The following is an 18200-nucleotide window of genomic DNA, read 5'->3' on the forward strand; positions in this document are numbered from 1 at the left end:
TCAAATCAAATCAAATCAAATCAAATTTTATTTGTCACATACACATGGTTAGCAGATGTTAATGCGAGTGTAGCGAAATGCTTGTGCTTCTAGTTCCGACAATGCAGTAATAACGAGCAAGTAATCTAACTAACAATTCCAAAAAAAAACTACTGTCTTATACACAGTGTAAGGGGATAAAGAATATGTACATAAGGATATATGAATGAGTGATGGTACAGAGCAGCATAGGCAAGATACAGTAGATGATATCGAGTACAGTATATACATATGAGATAAGTATGTAAACCAAGTGGCATAGTTAAAGTGGCTAGTGATACATGTATTACATAAGGATGCAGTCGATGATATAGAGTACAGTATCAACGTATGCATATGAGATGAACAATGTAGGGTAAGTAACATTATATAAGGTAGCATTGTTTAAAGTGGCTAGTGATATATTTACATAATTTCCCATCAATTCCCATGATTAAAGTGGCTGGAGTAGAGTCAGTGTCATTGACAGTGTGTTGGCAGTAGCCACTCAATGTTAGTGGTGGCTGTTTAACAGTCTGATGGCCTTGAGATAGAAGCTGTTTTTCAGTCTCTCGGTCCCAGCTTTGATGCACCTGTACTGACCTCGCCTTCTGGATGACAGCGGGGTGAACAGGCAGTGGCTCGGGTGGTTGATGTCCTTGATGATCTTTATGGCCTTCCTGTAGCATCGGGTGGTGTAGGTGTCCTGGAGGGCAGGTAGTTTGCCCCCGGTGATGCGTTGTGCAGACCTCACTACCCTCTGGAGAGCCTTACGGTTGAGGGCGGTGCAGTTGCCATACCAGGCGGTGATACAGCCCGCCAGGATGCTCTCGATTGTGCATCTGTAGAAGTTTGTGAGTGCTTTTGGTGACAAGCCGAATTTCTTCAGCCTCCTGAGGTTGAAGAGGCGCTGCTGCGCCTTCCTCACGATGCTGTCTGTGTGAGTGGACCAATTCAGTTTGTCTGTGATGTGTATGCCGAGGAACTTAAAACTTGCTACCCTCTCCACTACTGTTCCATCGATGTGGATGGGGGGGGGGTGTTCCCTCTGCTGTTTCCTGAAGTCCACAATCATCTCCTTAGTTTTGTTGACGTTGAGTGTGAGGTTATTTTCCTGACACCACACTCCGAGGGCCCTCACCTCCTCCCTGTAGGCCGTCTCGTATTGAGTTGGAGCGTGCATGGCCACGCAGTCGTGGGTGAACAGGGAGTACAGGAGGGGGCTCAGAACGCACCCTTGTGGGGCCCCAGTGTTGAGGATCAGCGGGGAGGAGATGTTGTTGCCTACCCTCACCACCTGGGGGCGGCCCGTTAGGAAGTCAGTACCCAGTTGCACAGGGCGGGAGTCGAGACCCAGGGTCTCGAGCTTGATGACGAGCTTGGAGGGTACTATGGTGTTGAATGCCGAGCTGTAGTCGATGAACAGCATTCTCACATAGGTATTCCTCTTGTCCAGATGGGTTAGGGCAGTGTGCAGTGTGGTTGAGATTGCATCGTCTGTGGACCTATTTGGGCGGTAAGCAAATTGGAGTGGGTCAAGGGTGTCAGGTAGGGTGGAGGTGATATGGTCCTTGACTAGTCTCTCAAAGCACTTCATGATGACGGATGTGAGTGCTGCGGGCGGTAGTCGTTTAGCTCAGTTACCTTAGCTTTCTTGGGAACAGGAACAATGGTGGCCCTCTTGAAGCATGTGGGAACAGCAGACTGGTATAGGGATTGGTTGAATATGTCCGTAAACACACCGGCCAGCTGGTCTGCGCATGCTCTGAGGGCGCGGCTGGGGATGCCGTCTGGGCCTGCAGCCTTGCGAGGTTAACACGTTTAAATGTCTTACTCACTTCGGCTGCAGTGAAGGAGAGACCACATGATTCCGTTGCAGGCCGTGTCAGTGGCACTGTATTGTCCTCAAAGCGGGCAAAAAGTTATTTAGTCTGCCTGGGAGCAAGACATCCTGGTCCGTGACTGGGCTGGGTTTCTTCCTGTAGTCCGTGATTGATTGTAGACCCTGCCACATACCTCTTGTGTCTGAGCCGTTGAATTGAGATTCTACTTTGTCTCTGTACTGGCGCTTAGCTTGTTTGATAGCCTTGCGGAGGAATAGCTGCACTGTTTGTATTCAGTCATGTTACCAGACACCTTGCCCTGATTAAAAGCAGTGGTTCGTGCCTTCAGTTTCACACGAATGCTGCCATCAATCCACGGTTTCTGGTTAGGGAATGTTTTAATCGTTGCTATGGGAACGACATCTTCAACGCACGTTCTAATGAACTCGCACACCGTATCAGCGTATTCGTCAATGTTGTTGTCTGACGCAATACGAAACATCTCCCAGTCCACGTGATGGAAGCAGTCTTGGAGTGTGGAGTCAGCTTGGTCGGACCAGCGTTGGACAGACCTCAGCGTGGGAGCTTCTTGTTTTAGTTTCTGTCTGTAGGCAGGGATCAACAAAATGGAGTCGTGGTCAGCTTTTCCGAAGGGGGCGGGGCAGGGCCTTATATGCGTCGCGGAAGTTAGAGTAACAATGATCCAGGGTCTTTCCACCCCTGGTTGCGCAATCAATATGCTGATAAAATTTAGGGAGTCTTGTTTTCAGATTAGCCTTGTTAAAATCCCCAGCTACAATGAATGCAGCCTCCGGATAAATCGTTTCCAGTTTGCAGAGAGTTAAATAAAGTTCGTTCAGAGCCATCGATGTGTCTGCTTGGGGGATATATACGGCTGTGATTATAATCGAAGAGAATTCTCTTGGTAGATAATGCGGTCTACATTTGATTGTGAGGAATTCTAAATCAGGTGAACAGAAGGATTTGAGTTCCTGTATGTTTCCTTCATCACACCATGTCACGTTGGCCATAAGGCATACGCCCCCGCCCGTCTTCTTACCAGAGAGATGTTTGTTTCTGTCGGCGCGATGCGTGGAGAAACCCGCTGGCTGCACCGCTTCGGATTGCGTCTCTCCAGTTAGCCATGTTTCCGTGAAGCAGAGAACGTTACAGTCTCTGATGTCCCTCTGGAATGCTACCCTTGCTCGGATTTCATCAACCTTGTTGTCAAGAGACTGGACATTGGCAAGAAGAATGCTGGGGAGTGGTGCACGATGTGCCCGTCTCCGGAGTCTGACCAGAAGACCGCTTCGTTTCCCTCTTTTTCTGAGTCGTTTTTTTTTTTTTTGGTCGCTGCATGTGATCCACTCGGTTACACTGGTTGTAAGGCAGAACTCAGGATCCGCATCGCGAAAAACATATTCTTGGTCGTACTGATGGTGAGTTGACGCTGATCTTATATTCAGTAGTTCTTGTCGGCTGTATGTAAAGAAACCTAAGATGACCTGGGGTACTAGTGTAAGAAATAACACGTAAAAAAACAAAAAACTGCATAGTTTCCTAGAACGCGAAGCGAGGCGGCCATCTCTGTCGGCGCCGGAAGTACAGAATGTGGAGGGTGACATTCTGTCTGTTATCACCCTCCATATATCACATTCTGTCTGTTATCACCCTCCATATATCACATTATGTCTGTTATCACCCTCCTTATATCACATTCTGTCTGTTATCACCCTCCATATATCACATTCTGTCTGTTATCACCCTCCACATTCTGTCTGTTATCACCCTCCACATATCACATTCTGTCTGTTATCACCCTCCATATATCACATTCTGTCTGTTATCACCCTCCACATTCTGTCTGTTATCACCCTCCACATATCACATTCTGTCTGTTATCACCCTCCTCATATCACATTCTGTCTGTTATCACCCTCCACATATCACATTCTGTCTGTTATCACCCTCCACATTCTGTCTGTTATCACCCTCCATATATCACATTCTGTCTGTTATCACCCTCCTTATATCACATTCTGTCTGTTATCACCCTCCCTATATCACATTCTGTCTGTTATCACCTCCATATATCACATTCTGTCTGTTATCACCCTCCATATATCACATTATGTCTTATCACCCTCCTTATATCACATTCTGTCTGTTATCACCCTCCATATATCACATTATGTCTGTTATCACCCTCCATATATCACATTCTGTCTGTTATCACCCTCCACATTCTGTCTGTTATCACCCTAAACATATCACATTCTGTCTGTTATCACCCTCCTTATATCACATTCTGTCTGTTATCACCCTCCTTATATCACATTATGTCTGTTATCACCCTCCATATATCACATTATGTCTGTTATCACCCTCCACATATCACATTCTGTCTGTTATCACCCTCCATATATCACATTATGTCTGTTATCACCCTCCATATATCACATTCTGTCTGTTATCAACCCTCCACATATCACATTCTGTCTGTTATCACCCTCCACATTCTGTCTGTTATCACCCTAAACATATCACACTCTGTCTGTTATCACCCTCCACATTCTGTCTGTTATCACCCTCCACATTATGTCTGTTATCACCCTCCTTATATCACACTCTGTCTGTTATCACCCTCCACATTCTGTCTGTTATCACCCTCCATATATCACATTATGTCTGTTATCACCCTCCATATATCACATTCTGTCTGTTATCACCCTCCACATTATGTCTGTTATCACCCTCCATATATCACATTCTGTCTGTTATCACCCTCCTTATATCACACTCTGTCTGTTATCACCCTCCACATTCTGTCTGTTATCACCCTAAACATATCACATTCTGTCTGTTATCACCCTCCTTATATCACATTCTGTCTGTTATCACCCTCCTTATATCACACTCTGTCTGTTATCACCCTCCACATTCTGTCTGTTATCACCCTAAACATATCACATTCTGTCTGTTATCACCCTCCATATATTACATTCTGTCTGTTATCACCCTCCATATATTACATTCTGTCTGTTATCACCCTCCATATATCACATTCTGTCTGTTATCACCCTCCACATTCTGTCTGTTATCACCCTCCATATATCACATTCTGTCTGTTATCACCCTCCTTATATCACACTCTGTCTGTTATCACACTCCACATTCTGTCTGTTATCACCCTAAACATATCACATTCTGTCTGTTATCACCCTCCTTATATCACATTCTGTCTGTTATCACCCTCCACATTCTGTCTGTTATCACCCTCCACATTATGTCTGTTATCACCCTCCACATTCTGTCTGTTATCACCCTCCACATTCTGTCTGTTATCACCCTCCACATATCACATTATGTCTGTTATCACCCTCCTTATATCACATTCTGTCTGTTATCACCCTCCTTATATCACATTCTGTCTGTTATCACCCTCCATATATCACATTCTGTCTGTTATCACCCTCCATATATCACATTATGTCTGTTATCACCCTCCTTATATCACATTCTGTCTGTTATCACCCTCCATATATCACATTCTGTCTGTTATCACCCTCCATATATCACATTCTGTCTGTTATCACCCTAAACATATCACATTCTGTCTGTTATCACCCTCCTTATATCACATTCTGTCTGTTATCACCCTCCTTATATCACATTATGTCTGTTATCACCCTCCATATATCACATTATGTCTGTTATCACCCTCCATATATCACATTCTGTCTGTTATCAACCCTCCACATATCACATTCTGTCTGTTATCACCCTCCACATATCACATTCTGTCTGTTATCACCCTCCTTATGTCACATTCTGTCTGTTATCACCCTCCACGTATCACATTATGTCTGTTATCAACCCTCCACATATCACATTCTGTCTGTTATCACCCTCCACATTATGTCTGTTATCACCCTCCACATTCTGTCTGTTATCACCCTCCACATATCACATTCTGTCTGTTATCACCCTCCACATTCTGTCTGTTATCACCCTCCACGTATCACATTATGTCTGTTATCAACCCTCCACATATCACATTCTGTCTGTTATCACCCTCCATATATCACATTCTGTCCGTTATCACCCTCCATATATCACATTATGTCTGTTATCACCATCCTTATATCACATTCTGTCTGTTATCACCCTCCACATTCTGTCTGTTATCACCCTCCACATTCTGTCTGTTATCACCCTCCACATTATGTCTGTTATCACCCTCCTTATATCACACTCTGTCTGTTATCACCCTCCACATTCTGTCTGTTATCACCCTCCATATATCACATTATGTCTGTTATCACCCTCCATATATCACATTCTGTCTGTTATCACCCTCCATATATCACATTATGTCTTATCACCCTCCTTATATCACATTCTGTCTGTTATCACCCTCCATATATCACATTATGTCTGTTATCACCCTCCATATATCACATTCTGTCTGTTATCACCCTCCACATTCTGTCTGTTATCACCCTAAACATATCACATTCTGTCTGTTATCACCCTCCTTATATCACATTCTGTCTGTTATCACCCTCCTTATATCACATTATGTCTGTTATCACCCTCCATATATCACATTATGTCTGTTATCACCCTCCACATATCACATTCTGTCTGTTATCACCCTCCATATATCACATTATGTCTGTTATCACCCTCCATATATCACATTCTGTCTGTTATCAACCCTCCACATATCACATTCTGTCTGTTATCACCCTCCACATTCTGTCTGTTATCACCCTAAACATATCACACTCTGTCTGTTATCACCCTCCACATTCTGTCTGTTATCACCCTCCACATTATGTCTGTTATCACCCTCCTTATATCACACTCTGTCTGTTATCACCCTCCACATTCTGTCTGTTATCACCCTCCATATATCACATTATGTCTGTTATCACCCTCCATATATCACATTCTGTCTGTTATCACCCTCCACATTATGTCTGTTATCACCCTCCATATATCACATTCTGTCTGTTATCACCCTCCTTATATCACACTCTGTCTGTTATCACCCTCCACATTCTGTCTGTTATCACCCTAAACATATCACATTCTGTCTGTTATCACCCTCCTTATATCACATTCTGTCTGTTATCACCCTCCTTATATCACACTCTGTCTGTTATCACCCTCCACATTCTGTCTGTTATCACCCTAAACATATCACATTCTGTCTGTTATCACCCTCCATATATTACATTCTGTCTGTTATCACCCTCCATATATCACATTCTGTCTGTTATCACCCTCCACATTCTGTCTGTTATCACCCTCCATATATCACATTCTGTCTGTTATCACCCTCCTTATATCACACTCTGTCTGTTATCACCCTCCACATTCTGTCTGTTATCACCCTAAACATATCACATTCTGTCTGTTATCACCCTCCTTATATCACATTCTGTCTGTTATCACCCTCCACATTCTGTCTGTTATCACCCTCCACATTCTGTCTGTTATCACCCTCCACATTCTGTCTGTTATCACCCTCCACATATCACATTATGTCTGTTATCACCCTCCTTATATCACATTCTGTCTGTTATCACCCTCCTTATATCACATTCTGTCTGTTATCACCCTCCATATATCACATTCTGTCTGTTATCACCCTCCATATATCACATTATGTCTGTTATCACCCTCCTTATATCACATTCTGTCTGTTATCACCCTCCATATATCACATTCTGTCTGTTATCACCCTCCATATATCACATTCTGTCTGTTATCACCCTCCACATTCTGTCTGTTATCACCCTAAACATATCACATTCTGTCTGTTATCACCCTCCTTATATCACATTCTGTCTGTTATCACCCTCCTTATATCACATTATGTCTGTTATCACCCTCCATATATCACATTATGTCTGTTATCACCCTCCATATATCACATTCTGTCTGTTATCAACCCTCCACATATCACATTCTGTCTGTTATCACCCTCCACATATCACATTCTGTCTGTTATCACCCTCCTTATGTCACATTCTGTCTGTTATCACCCTCCACGTATCACATTATGTCTGTTATCAACCCTCCACATATCACATTCTGTCTGTTATCACCCTCCACATTATGTCTGTTATCACCCTCCACATTCTGTCTGTTATCACCCTCCACATATCACATTCTGTCTGTTATCACCCTCCACATTCTGTCTGTTATCACCCTCCACGTATCACATTATGTCTGTTATCAACCCTCCACATATCACATTCTGTCTGTTATCACCCTCCATATATCACATTCTGTCCGTTATCACCCTCCATATATCACATTATGTCTGTTATCACCATCCTTATATCACATTCTGTCTGTTATCACCCTCCACATTCTGTCTGTTATCACCCTCCACATTCTGTCTGTTATCACCCTCCACATTATGTCTGTTATCACCCTCCTTATATCACACTCTGTCTGTTATCACCCTCCACATTCTGTCTGTTATCACCCTCCATATATCACATTATGTCTGTTATCACCCTCCATATATCACATTCTGTCTGTTATCACCCTCCACATTATGTCTGTTATCACCCTCCATATATCACATTCTGTCTGTTATCACCCTCCTTATATCACACTCTGTCTGTTATCACCCTCCACATTCTGTCTGTTATCACCCTAAACATATCACATTCTGTCTGTTATCACCCTCCTTATATCACATTCTGTCTGTTATCACCCTCCTTATATCACACTCTGTCTGTTATCACCCTCCACATTCTGTCTGTTATCACCCTAAACATATCACATTCTGTCTGTTATCACCCTCCATATATTACATTCTGTCTGTTATCACCCTCCATATATTACATTCTGTCTGTTATCACCCTCCATATATCACATTCTGTCTGTTATCACCCTCCACATTCTGTCTGTTATCACCCTCCATATATCGCATTCTGTCTGTTATCACCCTCCTTATATCACACTCTGTCTGTTATCACCCTCCACATTCTGTCTGTTATCACCCTAAACATATCACATTCTGTCTGTTATCACCCTCCTTATATCACATTCTGTCTGTTATCACCCTCCACATTCTGTCTGTTATCACCCTCCACATTCTGTCTGTTATCACCCTCCACATTCTGTCTGTTATCACCCTCCATATATCACATTCTGTCTGTTATCACCCTCCTTATATCACACTCTGTCTGTTATCACCCTCCACATTCTGTCTGTTATCACCCTAAACATATCACATTATGTCTGTTATCACCCTCCACATATCACATTCTGTCTGTTATCACCCTCCACATATCACATTCTGTCTGTTATCACCCTCCACATTCTGTCTGTTATCACCCCTCCACATTATGTCTGTTATCACCCTAAACATATCACATTCTGTCTGTTATCACCCTCCGTGTAGCTCAATGCTCCTGAGGTTTGAGTACATGACATGGCATGTATCATCCAGGCCCCAGGAAGCCTCTCATAGTCGTTGCTGATCTAGGATCAGTTTAGCTATCCAGATCATAATGAATAAGATGGCTCTGCTGTGGTATTCTGTGACTAGACAGATATGAGGGAAGAAGGTTTGGGAGAAGAGGAATTGTCTGTCTTTCTTGGAGCCCCAGCAGCTTTACATCATGTTTTATACAAGCTCAGCAGACACCTGGGGCATCAGGTGAAAGGTAACACTCAGCTTATCCTCAATCCCCCACCTCAGCGTGCACACACTCACACACACACACACACACACATACACACACACCAGCCCTGATCCAATCAGCCGTAACAGTATGCCGATCCCACCATGGGTGGTGGGTGAGAGGAGGGTTACAGGGCTGAGGCGGTGTTGCCATACCAGCCCTATCTTCCTCTAAACAGATGGATGATTACATGTGTTTTTCTCACCCAGACACTCTTCCTTCCGGTGTTTTCTGGAAGCAGCTTGCAGTGTGGTCTATCCACAGTGGGTTTCTATCTGACTGTCTCTGCCATCTAGTCAGCCAGTCATTCAGCAAACCAGCCAGACAACCATACAGTCAGCCAGCAAACCAGCCAGCCAGCCATCTAGTCAGCCAGTCAGTCAGCAAACCAGCCAGCCAGCCATCTAGTCAGCCAGCAAACCAGCCAGCCAGCCATCTAGTCAGTCAGCAAACCAGCCAGCCAGCCATCTAGTCAGCCAGCAAACCAGCCAGCCAGCCATCTAGTCAGCCAGAAAACCAGCCAGTCGTCTAGTCAGCCAGAAAACCAGCCAGCCACCCATCTAGTCAGCCAGCAAGCCAGCAAACCAACCAGTCAGTCAGCCAGTCAGCCAGCAAACCAGCCAGCCATCTAGTCAGCCAGCAAACCAGCCAGTCTGTCATCTAGTCAGCCAGCCAGCAAACCAGCCAGCCAGCCATCTAGTCAGCCAGCCAGCAAACCAGCCAGCCAGCCATCTAGTCAGCCAGCAAACCAGCCAGCCTGTCATCTAGTCAGCCAGCCATCTAGCCAGCCAGCAAACCAGCCAGCCAGCCATCTAGTCAACCAGCAAACCAGCCAGCCAGCCATCTAGTCAGCCAGCAAACCAGCCAGCCAGCCAATCAGCCAGCCAGCCAGCCATTCAGCCAGTCAGATGTGTGCTGACTAGACACCCATGAGCCCTGGGTGTTGTACTGTCACAGTACACCATGTTTTTGTTCTCACCCAATGACACTTTGATGACCTCACCCAGTAATGGCCCAGCGGGCGTGTGGGTTTGATTTCCGATATTAACCACAGCCCTAGATCAGACCTGACCTTTGATGGCTCCTAATTGTGGGCATATTGGAGTTTATTTTATTTGATCAAATGTACATTCATTATAATCCACATAATAATTACCATTTCATATTGCTGAAGGATTATTTTCCTGCCTACTCTATGTACTATAATTATAAGAAGGTGGTAGAGGTGAAGCCTGTTGGCTGGTAGTAGAAGGTTCTGGTAGTGTTACTGTGTATCCTGCAGGCTGGTAGTAGAAGGTTCTGGTAGTGTTACTGTGTATCCTGCAGGCTGGTAGTAGAAGGTTCTGGTAGTGTTACTGTGTATCCTGCAGGCTGGTAGTAGAAGGTTCTGGTAGTGTTACTGTGTATCCTGCAGGCTGGTAGTAGAAGGTTCTGGTAGTGCTGTATCCTGCAGGCTGGTGTAATAGCCAGAAGGCCAAACAGTAGACCTCATTAACTCTGAGGAAATCTACACATTGGACATGCAAATCTCTCCTGTCCTCTGCCAGGAGACAGGCAGACAGACAGACAGGCAGACAGGCAGGCAGACAGACAGACAGACAGACAGACAGACAGACAGACAGACAGACAGACAGACAGACAGACAGACAGGCAGACAGGCAGGCAGGCAGGCAGACAGACAGGCTGGCCCAGGGTCTCTCTGAGTTCCTAGGACACACAGTAAGGCATATTAGTGAGAATGCAACAATCTGTAACTCTACAATGCATGACACATTTAAAGCGTTTCATTCCAAACAGCTATTTATCCATTTTCAGAAATGTTTGAAAATGGGGCTTTTAATGTTTAAAGAAATGATGAGAGAGTGCTGTGTTTTTCACCATTGGTTTCATTTCAGAGATGTCATGAAACTCCTCACTCTCAGTGAAAGAATTAGTACTGCTAAGATGTTACACAGTCACACGTAACAAATGAAAAATTAAATATTCCGTGCCCGTAAAATGTGATTTGAATGGGGTATGGTGATAGGTGCCAGGCGCACCGGGTTCGAGTCAGCATGCACGTTCAACACCTTGTAGAGTCCATGACCCGACGAATTGAGGCTGTTCTGAGGGAAAAAAGGGTTTCAACTCAGTTTTTGCTCAGTGCCCACTGTTCTGGCTTTTACAGGAGGTGTTTGGAAGGTGTTCCTAATGTTTTGTTCAGTGCCCACTGTTCTGGCTTTTACAGGAGGTGTTTGGAAGGTGTTCCTAATGTTTTTCTCTGTGCCCACTGTTCTGGCTTTTACAGGAGGTGTTTGGAAGGTGTTCCTAATGTTTTGTTCAGTGCCCACTGTTCTGGCTTTTACAGGAGGTGTTTGGAAGGTGTTCCTAATGTTTTTCTCTGTGCCCACTGTTCTGGCTTTTACAGGCACCTCGGAGGTGTTTGTTCAGGCTCAGCATCAGAAGAATATTCATCAGCAACGTCATGATTCATTTCTTCCGTCTGAGATGGTTTCCATTCAGATCTTGTAGCATCGCTAACACAGCATGGTTGTCCATATCGTCTTTTCTCTTTTTGTCGTTGTAAAGTACACACACTCACTGTATGTAGGGTATTGTCTGGAGGACTGGGTCGTACCTGATTTTACACACGCGACAATGAGTAAACACACAAGAAGAAGAACAGTTCAAGTTGCAGTTGTTTTTTTACTTTATATTTTAGCGTCTCTGGCGTTCTAGTCCACAAGCCATTCAGGTAAGAGGGTGGATAAAGATGGCTGTCACCTGTAGTCTCTTTCGTCCGCGGCAGTGTGGCCTCGTTGACCGAGTCCGTAACTCTCCTTAGGAGTCTGTGGAAGGCGAGCGCAACACAATGTAAGTGGGAGAGTCAGCCTGCACTCTGGTGCCAGTCAGTTGATTAGAGAATGCCTTTACAGGTGTGCTGATTAGTAATCCTGTGCAGGTGTGATGGGTGAGCAGAGCTGTGGTGCCGCCTTCAGCCGGCCTGGTGAAGGTAATGTAGCCTTCTACAGTGCTGAACTGAGTGACACTGTCCACTGTGCTGAAGTGAGCCCACCTATTATTCTGTGCTGAGGTGGGTGCCACTGTCCACTGTGCTGAAGTGAGCCCACCTATTATTCTGTGCTGAGGTGGGTGCCACTGTCCACTGTGCTGAAGTGAGCCCACCTATTATTCTGTGCTGAGGTGGGTGCCACTGTCCACTGTGCTGAAGTGAGCCCACCTATTATTCTGTGCTGAGGTGGGTGCCACTGTCCACTGTGCTGAAGTGAGCCCACCTATTATTCTGTGCTGAGGTGGGTGCCACTGTCCATGGTGCTGAAGTGAGCCCACCTATTATTCTGTGCTGAGGTGGGTGCCACTGTCCATGGTGCTGAAGTGAGCCCACCTATTATTCTGTGCTGAGGTGGGTGCCACTGTCCATGGTGCTGAAGTGAGCCCACCTATTATTCTGTGCTGAGGTGGGTGCCACTGTCCATGGTGCTGAAGTGAGCCCACCTATTATTCTGTGCTGAGGTGGGTGCCACTGTCCATGGTGCTGAAGTGAGCCCACCTATTATTCTGTGCTGAGGTGGGTGCCACTGTCCATGGTGCTGAAGTGAGCCCACCTATTATTCTGTGCTGAGGTGGGTGCCACTGTCCATGGTGCTGAAGTGAGCCCACCTATTATTCTGTGCTGAGGTGGGTGCCACTGTCCATGGTGCTGAAGTGAGCCCACCTATTATTCTGTGCTGAGGTGGGTGGTTCTGTCCATGGTGCTGCACTGGGAGTCCTTCAGCCACACTTCTGGCCATGGTGAAGTTGGAACTGAATAGTGAGTGTTGCAACCGAGGACAGAGGATTTTTACGCGCTACGTGTTTAACCTCTCTGGGATATGTGCGCTAGCGTCCCACCTGGCCAAAAGCCAGCGAAAATGTAGAGCGCCAAATTCAAATAAATAACTATAAAAATTGACCTTTCATTAAATCACACATGCAAGATAGCAAATTAAAGCTACACTTGTTGTGAATCCAGCCAACATGTCAGATTTCAAAAAGGCTTTTTCAGCGAAAGCAAACGATGCTATTATCTGAGGATAGCACCTCAATTAACAAGGAGATAAACCATATTTCAACCCAGCAGGCGTGACACAAAACGCAGAAATAAAAATATAATTCACGCCTTACCTTTGACGAGCTTCTTTTGTTGGCACGCCAATATGTCCCATAAACATCACAAATGGTCCTTTTGTTCGATTAATTCCGTCGATATATATCCAAAATGTCCATTTATTTGGCGCGTTTGATCCAAAAAAACACGGGTTCCAACTTTCTCTCTCTCTGTTCAACTCACCCATTATCCCTCTTTCTCTCTCTCTGTTCAACTCACCCATTATCCCCATTTCTCTCTCTTTTCAACTCACCCAGTATCCCTATTTCTCTCTCTGTTCAACTCACCCATTATCCCTCTTTCTCTCTCTCTGTTCAACTCACCCATTATCCCTATTTCTCTCTCTTTTCAACTCACCCATTATCCCTCTTTCTCTCTCTTTACAACTCACCCATTATCCCTCTTTCTCTTTTCAACTCACCCATTATCCCTCTTTCTCTCTCTCTGTTCAACTCACCCATTATCCCCATTTCTCTCTCTTTTCAACTCACCCAGTATCCCTATTTCTCTCTCTGTTCAACTCACCCATTATCCCTCTTTCTCTCTCTCTGTTCAACTCACCCATTATCCCTATTTCTCTCTCTGTTCAACTCACCCATTATCCCTCTTTCTCTCTCTGTTCAACTCACCCATTATCCCTCTTTCTCTCTCTTTTCAACTCACGCATTATCCCTCTTTCTCTCTTTTCAACTCACCCATTATCCTTCTTTCTCTTTTCAACTCACCCATTATCCCTCTTTCTCTCTCTCTGTTCAACTCACCCATTATCCCCATTTCTCTCTCTTTTCAACTCACCCAGTATCCCTATTTCTCTCTCTGTTCAACTCACCCATTGTCCCTCTTTCTCTCTCTTTTCAACTCACCCATTATCCCTATTTCTCTCTCTGTTCAACTCACCCATTATCCCTCTTTCTCTCTCTGTTCAACTCACCCATTATCCCTCTTTCTCTCTCTTTTTCAACTCACGCATTATCCCTCTTTCTCTCTTTTCAACTCACCCATTATCCTTCTTTCTCTTTTCAACTCACCCATTATCCCTCTTTCTCTCTCTCTGTTCAACTCACCCATTATCCCCATTTCTCTCTCTTTTCAACTCCCCAGTATCCCTATTTCTCTCTCTGTTCAACTCACCCATTGTCCCTCTTTCTCTCTCTTTTCAACTCACCCATTATCCCTATTTCTCTCTTTCAACTCACCCATTATCCCTCTTTCTCTCTCTGTTCAACTCACCCATTATCCCTCTTTCTCTCTCTTTTCAACTCACGCATTATCCCTCTTTCTCTCTTTTCAACTCACCCATTATCCTTCTTTCTCTTTTCAACTCACCCATTATCCCTCTTTCTCTCTCTGTTCAACTCACCCATTATCCCTCTTTCTCTCTCTGTTCAACTCACCCATTATCCATCTTTATCTCACTGTTCAACTCACCCATTATCCCTCCCTCTTTCTCTTTTCAACTCACCCATTATCCCTATTTCTCTCTCTTTTCAACTCACCCATTATCCCTCTTTCTTTCTCTTTACAACTCACCCATTATCCCTCTTTCTCCCCATCATACTTTACTTAGTTTATTTAATCTGTTATATGTGTGAAATTAGTTTCGGGAATAATTTAGATTAAGTTTTGAGGCAATTTTGAGGGGAATTTTTGAACTGGGCACCGTCAACTGTTGTCAGAAGGAAGGGGCAACAAGTGAACACCAATTCAAATAATGACACTCCCGTTCTGTTTGTGACATTAAGATTCTAACAACGACAGTGTGTTATATAGACGTTATATAGACGTTATATAGACTTTATATAGACGTTATATAGACGTATTTATTTAAAGTCAAGGATGGTGGGGGTGGGGGGCATGACTTTATAAATGGCAGAGTAATAAAAAATAATAATTAATGAGCAATCCAAATGACTTCTTTAGCGGTTCTAGTGTTAACACTGCTAATCTAACCCACACATCAAACCAAAGGGGATTAAATCCTCCCATTATGAAAAACTTGTTTCTGACATTAAACGTGTTCCTTATCCGTACCCTGCTGTCTCACGCAGCCTCTCCCTGCCAGGCAGTTTAAAGCACCTTGTTAGGGCTTTCTTTTTTGACGGCAGAGAATCATTTCTCGCTTGAATAAAAGAGAGAAATTGCTTCCCTGCCTGCTTCACGATTGCTTCGCTGTTTTTATTCAGTTATTAAACGTCAATAATATAAGCTTGTGAGATCTATTTGCTGGAGAGACGTGTATGTGATATTTCTAAGTTCAGTATAAGTGTAATACAACAGCCGAGGGACAGCCCAGTTGAACACACGAGGGACAGCCCAGTTGAACACACGAGGGCCCAGTTGAACAGGCCCAGTTGAACACACAAGGGAGGGACAGGCCAGTTGAACACACGAGGGACAGCCCAGTTGAACACACGAGGGACAGCCCAGTTGAACACACGAGGGACAGCCCAGTTGAACACACGAGGGACAGCCCAGTTGAACACACGAGGGACAGCCCAGTTGAACACACGCCCCAGTTGAACACACGAGGGACAGCCCAGTTGAACACACGAGGGACAGGCCAGTTGAACACACGAGGGACAGGTTGAACCAGTTGAACACACGAGGGAGTTGAACACACGAGGGACAGCCCAGTTGAACACACGAGGGACAGCCCAGTTGAACACACGAGGGACAGCCAGTGGCCCTTTCACACTCACACACACAAACACACACAAATACAGATTGCAGGCTGCTGAGGGTGACCACAATCTGCTCAGTCACCATCTGCTGCTCTCCAGTGATAAATAAGAACATGATATCTGCCTAAACGCTCATAAAAGACCTGTAGACTAACAGCTGTCTAATGGTCCTAAATGACTACAGATGAGACATGATGGAGACATGGTCAAATGTTCATCGATCTTGGACAGAGAGTCACTCTTTAATGCCAGCCTGACTGTGGCAGACTGTGTGTATGATCCACTATGTCCCTGTGCTGTGTTGCAGGCTGTGGTTATGACTGTGACCACTATGTCCCTGTGTTGTGTTGCAGGCTCCCAGCGGTGCCAGGCCTGAGGAAGAACTGGAGCGTCTCACCAAGAAGATGCTGTATGACATGGACAACCCTCCGACTGAGGAGTACTTTGGTGAGACAGAACTTTACCGTACAGTAATTATATCATTACCTACGGTGAACGCCATTATAGGGGTCGATCCACCAAAAATAGTGCTTTTTTGGTCTCTTTGATATGTTCAGTAGATATATTAAATGGTGTCTAATTTATTAATATAGACCACATGGAGAACTCAATAAGTCACATTTTTATTATGAATAAAGACTTGCTAAAAGTGCTTAAAGTCAGCATTTTAACATTTTGTCCCTCCGTGCTCCCTGTAGGAAGATGTGAACCCACTAAACATCTGTAAAGACCTAGCTATTTTGTTGCTTTGACAAAGTCAGTTCTGAACATTAAGCATTTATTTCATGTGATTCATTTATTTCATGTGATTCATTTATTTCATGTGATTAATGATTCATTTATTTCATGTGATTCGTTTATTTCATTTATTTCATGTGATTAATGATTCATTTATTTCATGTGATTAATGATTCATTTATTTCATGTGATTAGTGATTCATTTATTTCATGTGATTAGTGATTCATTTTTATTTCATGTGATTAATGATTCATTTATTTCATGTGATTAATGATTCATTTATTTCATTTGATTAGTGATTCATTTATTTCATGTGATTAATGATTCATTTATTTCATGTGATTAATGATTCATTTATTTCATGTGATTAGTGATTCATTTACGTCTCTCCCTCATTTTAAGGTCAACCCTGTTACATGAACTGAACTCTCGTTTTAATATGGAGAAATGTTTTTCTCCAAAGAAACATTGAACATCTAATAGTCAAATCATTGATTAAAAGCAGGTGTTCTGGTTCTACTTTTATGTAAAAGCAGGTGTTCTGGTTCTACTCTTTATGTAAAAGCAGGTGAGCTGGTTCTACTCTTTATGTAAAAGCAGGTGTTCTGGTTCTACTCTTTATGTAAAAGCAGGTGTTCTGGTTCTACTCTTTGTGTAAAAGCAGGTGTTCTGGTTCTACTCTTTATGTAAAAGCAGGTGAGCTGGTTCTGGGTTTCTGGTTCTACTCTTTATGTAAAAGCAGGTGTTCTGGTTCTACTCTTTGTAAAAGCAGGTGTTCTGGTTCTACTCTTTTATGTAAAAGCAGGTGTTCTGGTTCTACTCTTTATGTAAAAGCAGGTGAGCTGGTTCTACTCTTTATCTAAAAGCAGGTGTTCTGGTTCTACTTTTATGTAAAAGCAGGTGAGCTGGTTCTACTCTTATGTAAAAGCAGGTGAGCTGGTTCTACTCTTTATGTAAAAGCAGGTGAGCTGGTTCTACTCTTTATGTAAAAGCAGGTGAGCTGAGCTGGTTTCTACTCTTTGTGTAAAAGCAGGTGTTCTGGTTCTACTCTTTATGTAAAAGCAGGTGAGCTGGTTC

At 43.9% G+C, this 18200-nt stretch overlaps 1 protein-coding gene across 1 annotated transcript in view; it reads left to right on the forward strand.

Moving 5' to 3' along the window:
* The window catches only part of LOC112241960 (lipoma-preferred partner homolog), a gene marked incomplete in the record, with an annotated part of 506285 nt that overhangs the window by 309307 nt on the left and 178778 nt on the right, over window positions 1–18200 (forward strand).

This window comes from Oncorhynchus tshawytscha, linkage group LG05 (genome assembly GCF_018296145.1).
Source record: "Oncorhynchus tshawytscha isolate Ot180627B linkage group LG05, Otsh_v2.0, whole genome shotgun sequence".
Taxonomy (NCBI): Eukaryota; Metazoa; Chordata; class Actinopteri; order Salmoniformes; family Salmonidae; genus Oncorhynchus; species Oncorhynchus tshawytscha.